This window comes from Sapajus apella, unplaced genomic scaffold, assembly GCF_009761245.1.
Source record: "Sapajus apella isolate SASKATOON/1434 unplaced genomic scaffold, GSC_monkey_1.0 scaffold6, whole genome shotgun sequence".
In the NCBI taxonomy this organism is placed as follows: Eukaryota; Metazoa; Chordata; class Mammalia; order Primates; family Cebidae; genus Sapajus; species Sapajus apella.
Genome location: NW_022436946.1, coordinates 167,037 through 179,770, shown reverse-complemented (window position 1 = coordinate 179,770; position 12,734 = coordinate 167,037). Strand labels below are relative to the sequence as shown.

Below are 12,734 nucleotides of genomic sequence, written 5' to 3'. Positions count from 1 at the left end.
CCTCGGCCTCCCAAAGTGCTGGGATTACAGGCTTGAGCCACCGTGCCTGACCTGTTCATGTGTTTTATCCAATTATTTGTTCAAAATGCCAAGAACCTGGATGGTTCATAGTCAAGACCCTCCAACGGTAACATCACCACCTCCTACACCACCTAGCACCCTCTACCCCTTGCCTGAGGACACACTCCAGCAAACACCCCAGTCTTTTCACGGAACCTGTGCAGGGGGGATGGGAAACACCATTTCCCCCAGGATGACCGTGGGAACGCTAGTGAGTAGAGGTGCCCACTTCTGCCCTTGGGTCCCAGACCCACCTGTGCTTCCTACTGGGGAACCAGCATCATAGAGAGTAGTCACTATGTAGACAGGTTGGGAAACCCTTTCTAGAAAGGGAAAGTGGGAGGCACTTTGAGTTTTGCAGGCCATGGGTTCTCTGTCTCTGTCAAATTCTGATTTTTTATAGAGCAATAGCAGGCCAGGACAACGTGCAAATGACAGAGGGACCAGACTTGGACACTGTCCTAGCTTGCTGACCCCAAATGAGGGGATTACATCGTCCCAGCAATTGGTGACCCATCCCCTAGGGTGTCATCTCCAAGTGGTGTTCAGCTGCTGGTCAAAGAATTGGAAGAGGGTCCTATCCTGCCTGTGGCTTCTGTGTGGTTGGATGTGATGGCGGCGGGAATTCCATGGTTTGCAGATTACTCTCTCCTTTCTGACTGCTGAGTGGCCTCTTTGCTCTATGGGGACCCTCCCTGAAGTCTCAGGTGTGAGCTGAGGGTGAGGGGGTGCAGCCATGTGGTGTCCTGGGGATTCAGGGCCATCTGCCTGTGCAGCTTCTTGCTTCCCTGTGGCCCTGCTCCTGCCCATCCCAGGAGAACCTCCTGTGACTTCTCACTGCCAGACCTACCTTCCTAATGGCCTAGAGGGTGAGGAGCCCACCCGTGATGGCAGCCCTGAGGCTGTGTGGTCACTCCCCTGGAGGCAGTGACCTCCTCTTCTCTACCAGGGCTCGGAACCGTACAGGAACTGCTTTTCAATGTTGAGATTTCCCTGCTGTAAGTGTCATTGCCTTACCTCTGAACACTACATTTTGTGATCCTCCAATCAGAAATTCCAACCACAGGCACCTGTAGGAGATTAGGGTGTCCTGGGTCCTAGGGCACTCAAAGCAGGTCCAGCCTCCCTCATCATTTGTGGATTGTCTGTGAGTGCTTTTGAGCTACAACAGCAGAGTGAAGTTGTTATGACAGAGAATATGTTCCCTGCACACTTTTACATATTTACAAAGTTGCTAGTCACAGCAAACTCTAGATGCCCTGTCTATGGGGAGGGCAAGAAAGAATCATTTCCCTTGCTGTGGAGTTGAAAGGTCCTTCCTTATTGGAACCTGAAGTCTCCTTCTAGTAATGAATTCAAGGCCTGAGAAGTGGCTTGGTTCCGCAAATTGGGCAGAGAAGCCTGGGATTTGATGGACTGGCTCATCTCAGCCTCCAGGTCATCCATCCCTGTGTTTCATGGTCACTTGTTGTAATTATATAAATCCAGCCATATCCAAGTTGGCTCTCCATGTTGTTTGCCTCTTAGAACCCCTTGTTCCATGAGCCACGGACATAGCTCTCTGTGGCTTAGGTCCCGAGCTGGCATTGTGACTTCTCCAATTATTTCTACCATTGCACCTTCCCTGCTCCTGAGAGTTTAGAGCTCTCCACTTGGGATCTATTAGTTTAGGATTTTTCACCCCACTACTCCTGGAAGCCCATTTCAAAAGCATCTGCTACCTGCAACCCCGGCCTTCAGCAACAGGCATCCTGAGCTGCTTCTCATTCTGCTGCCTTCTCCCAGGGTCTTCTTCATATGCTGAGTAAACAGGAGTCTTCCAGGCTTCCCATGAGCACAGTGGATGAACGTTGTTCTGGATTTTCACACTCAGACCACTCCGGCCTGAACACTTCTCTTAGTCTTTGAATCCTTGCTCTATTCCCTGCCTTAGAAGTTCAGGATTTTCTGGTTTTTGCTGTGTGGACCATCCCTTTGGGGGATGGTAAACTTTTCTCATCATCCACCCGAATCCTGTCCCAGATGGGAGGAGCAGTGAGTTCTGCGCCCTGGCTCCCTGCCTTCCCAGTGCCCCCAGCATCACACCAGCTCCTCCTTAGACAGATGCTGTGGGGTCCGGGCTCTCCATGTTCACCATGCTCCCACCATTGGCTCCCCGTCTTCACTGCCCTCCCAGCATCGTCCCAGCCCCTCCAGGGTCACTACCTGACTATGTGGGGGTTGGGTGAAAAGGCAGAGGCCCTGGCAAGACTTCTGGTCCAGTTTGGCTTTAGGTTCCTCTCTGAAATGTGACTGCGTTCCACATCCTGTTCCTCCGGCAGCCTCAGCTGGGACGATGTGTAGGGCAGTGTAGCATCTGGGCCGGTGATGACCAATTCCTGCCACCATGGCTTTTCAACTACATTTATTTTTCCTAAAATGGACAAACACACTAGCAATAAGCTATGGAAACACTGTTTTTGTTACTAACAGTAGAGATGTGTAGATGCATCAATGCTGGCTTTTAAAACAAATATAAGCCCATAGGCACTCTGCTGCATGCAGAGTCTGTCTCAAAATAACACACTTTGAAGATCTTCCCAGACCCGCACATACAGATTTTTTTCCTTTTTTCCTCTGCCGGACATTGCATAGAACGACTGCATCACAACAGATGTAACCAGCATCTGTGGATGAAGATCCAGGTGGTCTCCAGTCAGTTACTTTTACAGAAACCAAATGCTGCAGAAACTGTGCCTGCATGAATCCCAATTCAATTGTGTAGGATAAATTTCCAGGCACAGAATTGCTGTGCAAATTAATACACCTTTAAAGCGTCTCGTGTCACGGGATGGCGATGCTGGCTACACTCCTGTCTGTGATTGTGAAGACCCAGCTTGGGCAGAGGATGGTGAAACATCCACTGTAGAGGGAGGGAGACTGGTGCAGGCTTCCTGAAGGATGGGGTGACAGGGCTCATCAAGACTCAAAACTATCCAAGTCCGAATTCAGAATATGTATTCTTATGCGTTTGAAGTGACATAAACACTCCCTGAAAACATGAGAAGAATCCAATAAAGTTTTGTTTCGGTGGTGTGGCCAATGCGAATGGACGCAGGCAGGGGCAGGGGAGCTTTCACACATGACTTTTCATGGTTATGATCCTGAAATAGTTGAATATATGGAGGTGAAGAAGTAAGGAAGAGTTGGGCCGGGAGCCCCAGGGACGGTCACCGGGTGGGCTCGCCAGATTCCTTAGGGGCCACGAGGATCCGGGGACGCGGAACCTGCACAGGGGCTTGCGGGGATGTGACCAGGCACTGGTTCTAGATATTGACCTAACGCTGTTTTCATAGCGGGGATATTACAAATGATTGCTGATTTCAACCACAGATGAGTTTCGGAAAAGCTCTCTCTTGGGGGTTTCAGTTTCCACCCGCTGCGTCCACTCCGGGTTCTGCCCGTTCCTCCCAGGGCACTCGCTGCGCTCGAGCTGCGGATCCAGGTCCTGCAGCGTGGAGACCCCGGAGCGGGTGTCCGGATGCCAGCCGATGCCCCCGGTCCTCCGGGTCCAAAGGCCTTTGGAAGACCAGGGGGGACTCCACAATCGCGGCAGGGGACAGGCGGTTCCCGTGTCAGGGGGATTCAGAAACTGCGAGGCCTGGTGGGGTGAGGAGCACGAAGCTCCTCCTTCATCCTCGCGGGGACTTTGCACCGGTTCAGTGTGGAGACATCACTGTCCCGCTCAGATCCTTGGGGCTCTGACTCTGGTCCCCCGCCAGGACCCCCTCCCCATCCTCCTACCCCTGTGGCTGCTGCAGGAGGGTGCTGGGACTGGACACACTACCTCCTGAGTGTCCAGGGTCCGGCAGGGCTTCCGGGTGTCGCCTCCCCGACCCCACCGCTTACAGTCCAGGGCTGTTTCTCCGCTGGGCTGGGGTCACTGAACATGGACATCGTGAGGCGGAGAAAACCTTGAAATTGGTGGAAAAGAAGGATCAGACAGGGGAGGAGAAAGGGAGCGGAAGGAAACAGGTAGGGCCTGAGAACAGGGAGAACCTTTCCCACGAAAATGGGGACAGGGTGACACACACACACCCCCACACGCCACCAACTCTCTGTCTCCTGCTCTCTGCCCTGTAAATAACGCAGGCCACAGCCCCTCCACCCTCACTGTTTGGGGTCAGCCATCCCAGAGGGGTGAGGCATCCCCTGAGGGTGCGATTGGCATTTCCCTCAGGGATGTGGACACTGAGCGCCTTCTCCTGGGCTCACTGACGTTTGCATTCCTCTTCTGATGCCAGTGGGCAAGGGGAGGTCCGCCAACGCTGATGAGACCTCCACCCCAGCCGGTATCATTTTCTCACCCCCTGGGAAAATGAATTCAAGGACCAGTAGGAAAATAGAGAAAAGACAAAGATTTATTGTAAAAGAAAAAGTACGTACTCAAGTAAAAGTGCAGGGGAGCTCAAGAGAGAGGCAGGTGCATGGGGTTGGGGCTGCTGCCTTTCTGGGTGTCTTCAACCAAGGAGTGGAATATTCATGAAAATTCCTGGAAGAAGGTGGAAATTTCTCAGAACTCTTGTGCCGCCCATTTTTTTTTTTTATCTAGGTATCTCTTTTTTTTTCCCCCATTTATTTATTTTATTGCATTGTAGGTTTTGGGGTACATGTGAAGAACATGCAAAATTGTTTCATAGGTACACACGTGGCAGTGTGATTTGCTGCCTTCCTCCCCATCACCTACATCTGGCATTTCTCCCCTTGCTGTCTCTCCCCAGCTCCCTACCCCCCACCGTCCCTCCCCTATTTCCCCCCAACTGACCCCAGTATGTAGTGCTCCCCTCCCTGTGTCCATGTGTTCTCATTGTTCAACACCTGCCTATGAGTGAGAACATGCGGTGTTTGATCTTCTGCTCTTCTGTCAGTTTGCTGAGAATGATGGTTTCCAGGTTCATCCATGTCCCTACAAAGGACCCAAACTCATCGTTTTTGATGGCTGCATAATATTCCATGGTGTATATGTGCCACATTTTCCCTATCCAGTCTATCATCAATGTGTGCCACCCATTTTTACACCAAATATTGGTAGTCTCAGAATTGCCAGGACGCTGGTGGGTGTGTGTTTAGTATGTTAAGAAGCGTATAATGAGGTCTTAGGGGAAACTGAGGTCCAATCCAGGGCCATATTGGGTCCACTCATTCCTAGCCGGCTTGATCAACGCTGTCTTTTAGGGTCTTAGCCCAGAGCCTCTTCAGATATTTCAACAGATTCCTTTTGCTGCTCACCTGAAACTGCTGCCTAAAATTTTCTCTTCTTTTGCGATCAGCCTGTAGTATGCTTGTCTCACTTTAGAGAAGTCGCCAAAGTCTTTGCATATATTTAAATTGGGTTATTTTGCTTTATAATGTTGAGTGGCAAGAGTTCTTTACATATTCAGGATACCAGTCCCTTACTAGATATATGATTTTCAAATATTTTCTCCAGTTTTAAATTGCTTTTACCTTCTAAAGGGAGTCCTTTTTGAAGCACAGAAGTTTTACATTTGCGTGAAATGAAATTAAACGACCTTTTATTTTGCCATTTGCACTATTGGCATATAGTACTTAAGTGTTTGCCAAATCTGGGTCACAAAGATTTACTGCTGGAAGGAATATCTCTGTGCCATTTGCCTCTGCACATGCTTAGGAGGTCAGCTGGACTGGCGCTGTGACAACTGCCACAAAATGGGGGGCGGGGAAACCCGGCCTGAAGCCTGCACTGGCCACTTCTGCAACCAGTATTCTCAGAGATACCATCAGAGAACAAACACTAATGCTAATTGCCCAGTTGGGTGCTTCATGCCTTTAGATATATAGGCTGATAGAGAAGATTCCCCAGAGTAAATCTTTCCAACCCAGAGGAACAGCATGTCTCTCTGCCAAGGTCCATGGAAACTGGAGTGATGTTAGCAGACCCATCTTAGAGTTCTCGTCTTTCTTTTTTTTTTTTTTAATTTTTATTTATTTATTTATTTATTTTTTTTTTGAGTTCTCGTCTTTCTTAAGCCCTTTGCTCTGGAGGGAGTTCTTTAGCTTCAGCTCCACTCACAGCTTCTCCAAGCATCACCCTGGGAGTGTCCTGAGTCTTCTTATGAATGGGAGCTGCACACTGCCTGCTCTGCTTCAAAGTATTCAGTGCCAATGCCGCTCAGTGTTTTAAATGAAGTGATTCTAACTTGCGATTTGGTTTGGGATCAATAGGAAAGCATATACAGCCAACCAAGATGCAAAATGTATTGAAATGATATGACCAAAATTTTAAGTAGGAAAGTTACTCAAACACTTCACTTCAGTTTCTGGCCCGCGATACTGCAGGAACACATGTCCTTGTTACTGTGATATTTTAAATATCCACAGTGCTCACTTTTTCCAAATGATCCTAGTAACTGCCTAGAAATGCCTTTCTCTTACCTGTCATTTATCAATTTTTCCCCGTATTTTTATATGGAAAAATTGTATTGAAAACACTTAGTATGCAGTTGATAAGGAATGTGGTATAATTATGGTTGATTATTTTTTATACTGTATATGCCAAAGCTTTACTACTGTGGAAAGACAACTGTTTTAATAAAAGATTTACATTCCAAAAACACACAAAAAATTACTGCTCTATTTTCTTCTGAGACTTTCACACTTTCATGTGTTAGGTGGACATCTGCCATTCATCTAGAGCTAATTTGTGTGTGCTGGAAGGAAGGGTCCGCCTCATTCTTCTGCATGCGGCACCCAGGGGTCCCAGCACCATTCACTGCAGTGTAGGATGCACCTGCCCCGCCTCCTGTCCCTCCCTCCTGTACTTGGTGTCAGAACTGTGTCCAGCTGAAGGGTTCTCCTGGGGTTTCCACCAATGAAATCCATCCTGTGAATCCCATGGAGGCACCTGGTCCTCAGAGGACCTGGACTAGGGAGCAGATTCACCAGAGGAAATTAGATTTCATGAGACGGAAACTTCTGAGAATACTAACACTCAGCAAGCCCTCTCATTCATCAAATGTGAAAAATTGCATTACTTGGCTTTTTGGGTCCCATAATTCTTCTGTTAATTTAACTTATTGAGTTTTAAATTGTTGTTATTTCTGCCGTTGTTTTCTTTAAGACAGGCTCTCTGTTGCCCAGGCTAAAGCGCCCGGGTAACAGGCAACTGTTTGGAAGCAAAGGCTCCACCTGAAGCGCTGGGCTTAGGGATGAAATATACTTTTTTCAGGATCGACGCTTCACGTTGAGGGGAGGGCATTCAGGACGCCCTATTAAGGCGTCTCCCGACCCATGGCGTTACAGGGCTCCTCACAGGACCAGGCCTGGAGCCTGGAGCCTCTGGCTCCCGTGGCTGCTGCCTCGTCGTCCTCGGGACCCCAGGAGGGGAAGGGAGCTGGGAGCTCGCGGCTCCTGGGGCGCAGCCCCTGGAGATAAACGCGTTCACGGTGTGGAGCTCCGCTCGGCGCCGCCACATGGCGCCGCAGAACCCTAAGATGCACAACTCGGAGATCTTAAAGCGCCCGGGCGCGCGTGGAAGCCGCTGGGCAAGGACGAAAAGCGGCCCTTCGCGGAGGAGGCCAAGCGGCTCCGCGCCCCGCACCTGCGCGACGACCCCGACACAAGCACAGGCCTCGGTGCAAGGCCAAGAGCGCGGGCGCCGGACCTTCCCGCTGCGGACAGAGAAGAGGCAGCCTGGCTGGCGAAGGCCCGCTCTGGGGGCCAGGAAACGCGACCACCCAGCGGAGCAGAGGCTTAGGGTACAGACCCCCCAACTACGCGGCAGCCTACTTGTCCGGCAGCTGTGGCTCTTCCCACTGCAAACTGGTGGACCCCTCACCGCGCTCCCTCCCTCAGTGACCATAGGCTCCAGGGGGAGCTGCTGCCCCCCACTCCCCCTACCTGCCCCCTGGCCCTCCCACTCCATGCAACCCTCCCCTTTCTGGTGCCTCTACGCCCCTAACCCACCTCTAACCCTCGTGGATGCAGATCTCACCGGACCGGCCTCCTCCTTTTTTTTTTTTTTCCTGCTTCCACTTAAGTGTCTAAGAGATGACCTTACAGATGAGCGGCTGCCTTTGGGCTCATCCTTGTTTTGACCCTGCAGCATCTGCTATCCCAGGCTGCCAACCTTTCCCATATTGGACTACAGTTCAGAGGGCCTGCAGTCCTCGCATGGAAGCCAGGGAGAGCAGCACGCAGTTCTATTTTTGTTAGTGTTAAACAGTTTTGTATTATTTAAAAAAAAAAATTGCCACTGCACCACCAGGAGTCACTGCGACCTCAAATTCCCAGGCACAAGTGATCCTCCCACCTTAGCCTCCTGAGGAGCTGGGACTGCAGGCATATGCTACTGCTCTTGGTCAATTTTTAAATTTTCTGTAGAGACAGGGTCTCACCATGTTGCCACAGTTGATCTCCAACTCCTAGCCTCAAGCGGTCCTCCAGCATTGGCCTCCCAAAGTTCTGAGATTACAGGCATGAGCCACCACTCCTGGCCCAAAAAGTTACTGCTTTTTATTTTTACTTTTCACATGGTTGTATGACATTATGTAGTTTTAAAAATTCTGTGTAAGTAATTTGGGCAATGCTATACAATATAATGTTTTCTTCAGCCACAGCTTCCTAAAAATAGAATTGGCATGAGAATGTGCATTTGTCAAATCTTGAAGAAGTTTCAAATCTGTAGGGTGATTCTGACCTCTCATTGTGGTTGACTGAATAATCCATGAAAACAAGTAATCTGTCACTAGCCAGCTTCCTTGCATCGGAGAGGGCTATGATGAGCATGAGCTGCCGTCCATCATGACCGAGAGCCTCAGGTCAGTGGGGGCTGGCTTTGATGCTGGAGAACTGATCAATCACCCAGAGAGAGCTGGTCTCCAGGCAGGTGAGCGAGGACCTCGCAGAGCGAGCAGCCACCTTTGGGCTCATCCTAGACAACATGTTCTTGACACATCTGACTTCGGGAAGGAGTTCCCAGAAGCGTTAGAAGCAAAAGACGTGGCTCAGCAGGAAGCAGAGAGGGCCAGATCTGTGGTGGAAAAGGCTGAGCAGCAGAAAAAGGCGGCCATTATCTCTGCTGAGGGAGATTCCAAGGCAGCTGAGCTGATCGCCAACTCTGATCGCCAGCTGTGATCTGCACTGGCTACTGCAGGGGATGGCCTGATGGAGCTGCACAAGCTGGAAGCTGCAGCGGAGGCTCTGGTAACATCACCTACCTGCCTGGCAGGACAGGCCGTGCTCCTTTCCCTGAGGGCTGTGGACACTGAGCACCTTTTCCTGGGCTCACTGCCATTTGCATTCCTCATCTGATGCCAGTGGGCAAGAGGACGTCCCCAAATGCTGATGAGACAGTGACCCCAGCAGGTGTCGCGCCCTTAACACCGTCTGAGGAAATGAATTCAAGGACAAGTAGGAAAAAAAGGACAGAGATTTATTGTAAAAGGAAAGGTACACACTCAAGTAAAAAGAGTGCAGGGGAACTCAAGAGAGAGGCCCAGTGAGGCCCACCCTGCCTGCTCCTCCACGGGCCGACTGGGCCACAGACCCGATGGGTCTTAACACTGCCTTCCTTATGCCCCCTTCCCAGAAATCACTGGAGATTTCATGATGGGCTTAAAGTGAAGAAGGTAAAGGTAGAATCACTTCAGATCTCTAGTTAGTCTATCACATGAAACCCTTTCATTCTTCTCACATCCATCTACTTTTTATCCACCTCCCTACCAAAAACTGTCAAGTGCCCATGCAAACTGGCTTTAGGTCCCAATTTGGGGCCTGCTGGAGCTCTGGCCTGGGCATCAGCAGTTGGCAGCACGCAGGCAGGGCAGTGTGTGATGGACTGGGGAGCACAGGTGTCCGCCTGGGTCCACGTGTGGCCTCCATCCTGTCGCTGTTGGAATATTTTCGGATGAGGCACAGGTGTCTGAACTGAGAAGGCAGGCATCCATCTTCCCAGAGGTTCCTGCCCAGATGCTGCTGAAGAGATGTGTCCAGAGACATGTCCAACCTGCGTTCCTGGCTCCCCTGTTCAGAGACTGCCCTTCTCCAGAGCTCTGTGCCTGCGCTGGGAAGGAAACAACCATGGGAAGGAAACAAATGTGTAAAACTGCTGTCGATCAATGACACCCAGCCCTTTAAGCTAAAAAAAAAATAAAAGAAATAAACATACTACTTTTTCCATTTATGTGAAGTATTTTCTTAAACAGCAATGAAATCACTAGGTCATAAATATTTATTGTTTGGTCCTAATTAATTAATACATTCTTGGGTATTTCTTTTGTTTTGGGGTTGTCTTGAAAATGTAATGGAAGCGACTTCTGGATCATCCTGGACCACTCCGGGCCATATTCGCAGGCCTACCTCCTGCCTCCTGCGAGAATGCTCACCTCCTTGAAGCCAGGACTCACATATCACCTTCTTTGGAAACCTTCCTGTTCAGTTCAGGCTACTGAGGACCTGGGGGATCTCCTCCCACTCTTCCTCTTCACAACTTTGTTCCCTGCCCCCTGAATCACCTGTCACTTTCCTTCGTCGGATGCAATGCACCTGCTCATTATGTTCGCCTGCTGTCCCCACTGGAGCAGGGATTTTGTCTGATTTCCTGAGGGAAGCGTGCACAGCTCATTTTTGGTGCTGAGGCTGTACGAACCCTGTAAGTGAGTAAATCAGAGGCAGTGACTGGGGCAGGGCCCTCTTTCTTGTTCACGTGTTCACTACACTTTAGATGGTAACTTAGGACATGGTGGGACCAGTGTTTTCTGGGCACAATAAATCAGGACATGTGGTGAAGATAAGAAGTAGAAAGGAATGTTAGGTGGAAGAATATGAATTTTCTTTCCTTCCTTTTTTAAGATACCAAACTTTATTGTAAACCATTTTACAATGCAAGTGCATCATCTTCCCTTTCATTTCCAAAACATGTTTTGTGAATCCCAACACCACTGATTAAACACCCCCACTGGGTGGCAGCTGAACTGGGCCATGGTTTTGCTGACATAGGTCTGGTTTCTAACAAACTTCAGGAAAAGAAAAATTAAATTTAAAACAACCCAACCAACTAACCAACCCAACCACCCACCCAGGAGCTGAAGGTGCTTGTGGCAATTCAGACAATAAGTCCCTTACCAAAAGCCAAGCCCTCAGAGCTGCTAGTGTTTCACAGAAAGCTCTGCACTCTTAGCTGCAAGCATGTGAAACTTCTAAAAGCCAGCCCCGCACGATACCAGGCAGCTGCTGTGGCCCGTGGGAAGCTCCTAGCACTGCCTACCTTAGCCTGGCTGCGAAAAGGCCAGTGAACTGCAGTCTGGAGGGCAGAGCAGGCTGCCGGCTGGGCCCTGCTCTCTCTAGGGTTCCGAGGCAGCCTTTGGACATCACCTTGGGGCCACAGCCTCCAGGCTCACTCTGCCTAACGGCAGTCACAGCTAGGATTTGAGTCTTTTAATATTTTCCCCGAAGAGAGAGGCATGACAGGTGACATTAACCCATGACTCCCTGTTGCTAGGGAGGGCACAAGTTAAAGCTTGAGAAAGGAGGCCACCAACATGGCCAAGGGGCCACAGACCCTCCTCCTGCATGTGTTCAAGCCAAGTGGACCAAGAAGCCACCACACCTGGGATCTCACCATCATCCCCCCTTGCCATTGTCAACATCCCTCCGACAGCAAAAGGAAATAACAGTACCATCCACCTCTTCCATTTGGATATGACAGTTCTACCTCATTAGTTTATATCCAATAGTTATTAAAAGTTTGTTCATGACCTTGACTTGCAAGGTTCCATCATAGGTGGCTTGGCTGAGGTCCAGATTTGGAAAAATTGGATTCATAGCACACAATATCCACCAACATCTCATCATTTCTCAAGCACGGTGATGGATGCCATGTGGCCAGGTGTAGGGCTGATGGCCCCACAGGGTCATGGGGTGTCCCTTATGCTGTGCTGAGGTGCAGTATCTGAGAAATAAAGAGACAGGACACAGAAGTACAAGGAAAATGCTGCTGGGCTTGGGGGGGCCGCACCACCTATGAGTAGAGTCAGGTGAGGCCTTGAATGTCCGGAAGTGTGAGTATTTATTGTGTATAGGTTAGGGGACAGGGCAGTGAGTGAAGTCATCTTTAAGGATAGTGACAGGGCCGTGAACAATAAAACAAGGGGTCCACCTGTATTAGGTCACGTAGGCTGGGAGGTGGACAGTGCACAGCAAGGGGCCCATTCCCATCAAAGCAAGGGCCGTGTGCAGTAAGGGGTCCACCTCCATTATGTCACCGAGGCATGGATGTGGGCCATGCTCAGTGAAGAGGGTGCAGTGTGCAGCACCTCTATCTATGGGCAAGCTACTAAGAAGATTTATAGGAGTATGCTTTAAGTCACATAGCAGTGACAGTGCTGTCAGGGTCTATGCCACCTGCTGGCAGCTTCCAATGAGTTCTATAGGGGAATGCTTTTTGGGCAGCACAGTAACGAGAGCTGATAAAGTTCACAGTCACCAAGGTGGATTGCCGGTCTGAGGGCAGCCTTCCACAAGAACTGGAGCAAGGTCCTACAACTCCTTTATCAGGAGGAGTGGCTCTTGCCCCAAGCCTGCCATGCAGCGGGTACCTTTATGATACTGAACGCTGCCACCTGGGCCATGGATTCTTGTCCTGGTATAACTGTTTTCCCTTAAGTCATGCTCTGCAC

General features: G+C 50.0%; 1 protein-coding gene and 1 pseudogene across 1 annotated transcript in view; one reads left to right on the top strand and one right to left on the bottom strand.

Moving 5' to 3' along the window:
- LOC116548968 (UL16-binding protein 2-like) overlaps nt 1-12,734 on the bottom strand; it is a 222,595-nt gene that overhangs the window by 203,075 nt on the left and 6,786 nt on the right. The gene's annotated exons all lie outside the window — the stretch shown is intronic.
- On the top strand, nt 7,348-8,028 carry LOC116549130 (annotated as a pseudogene).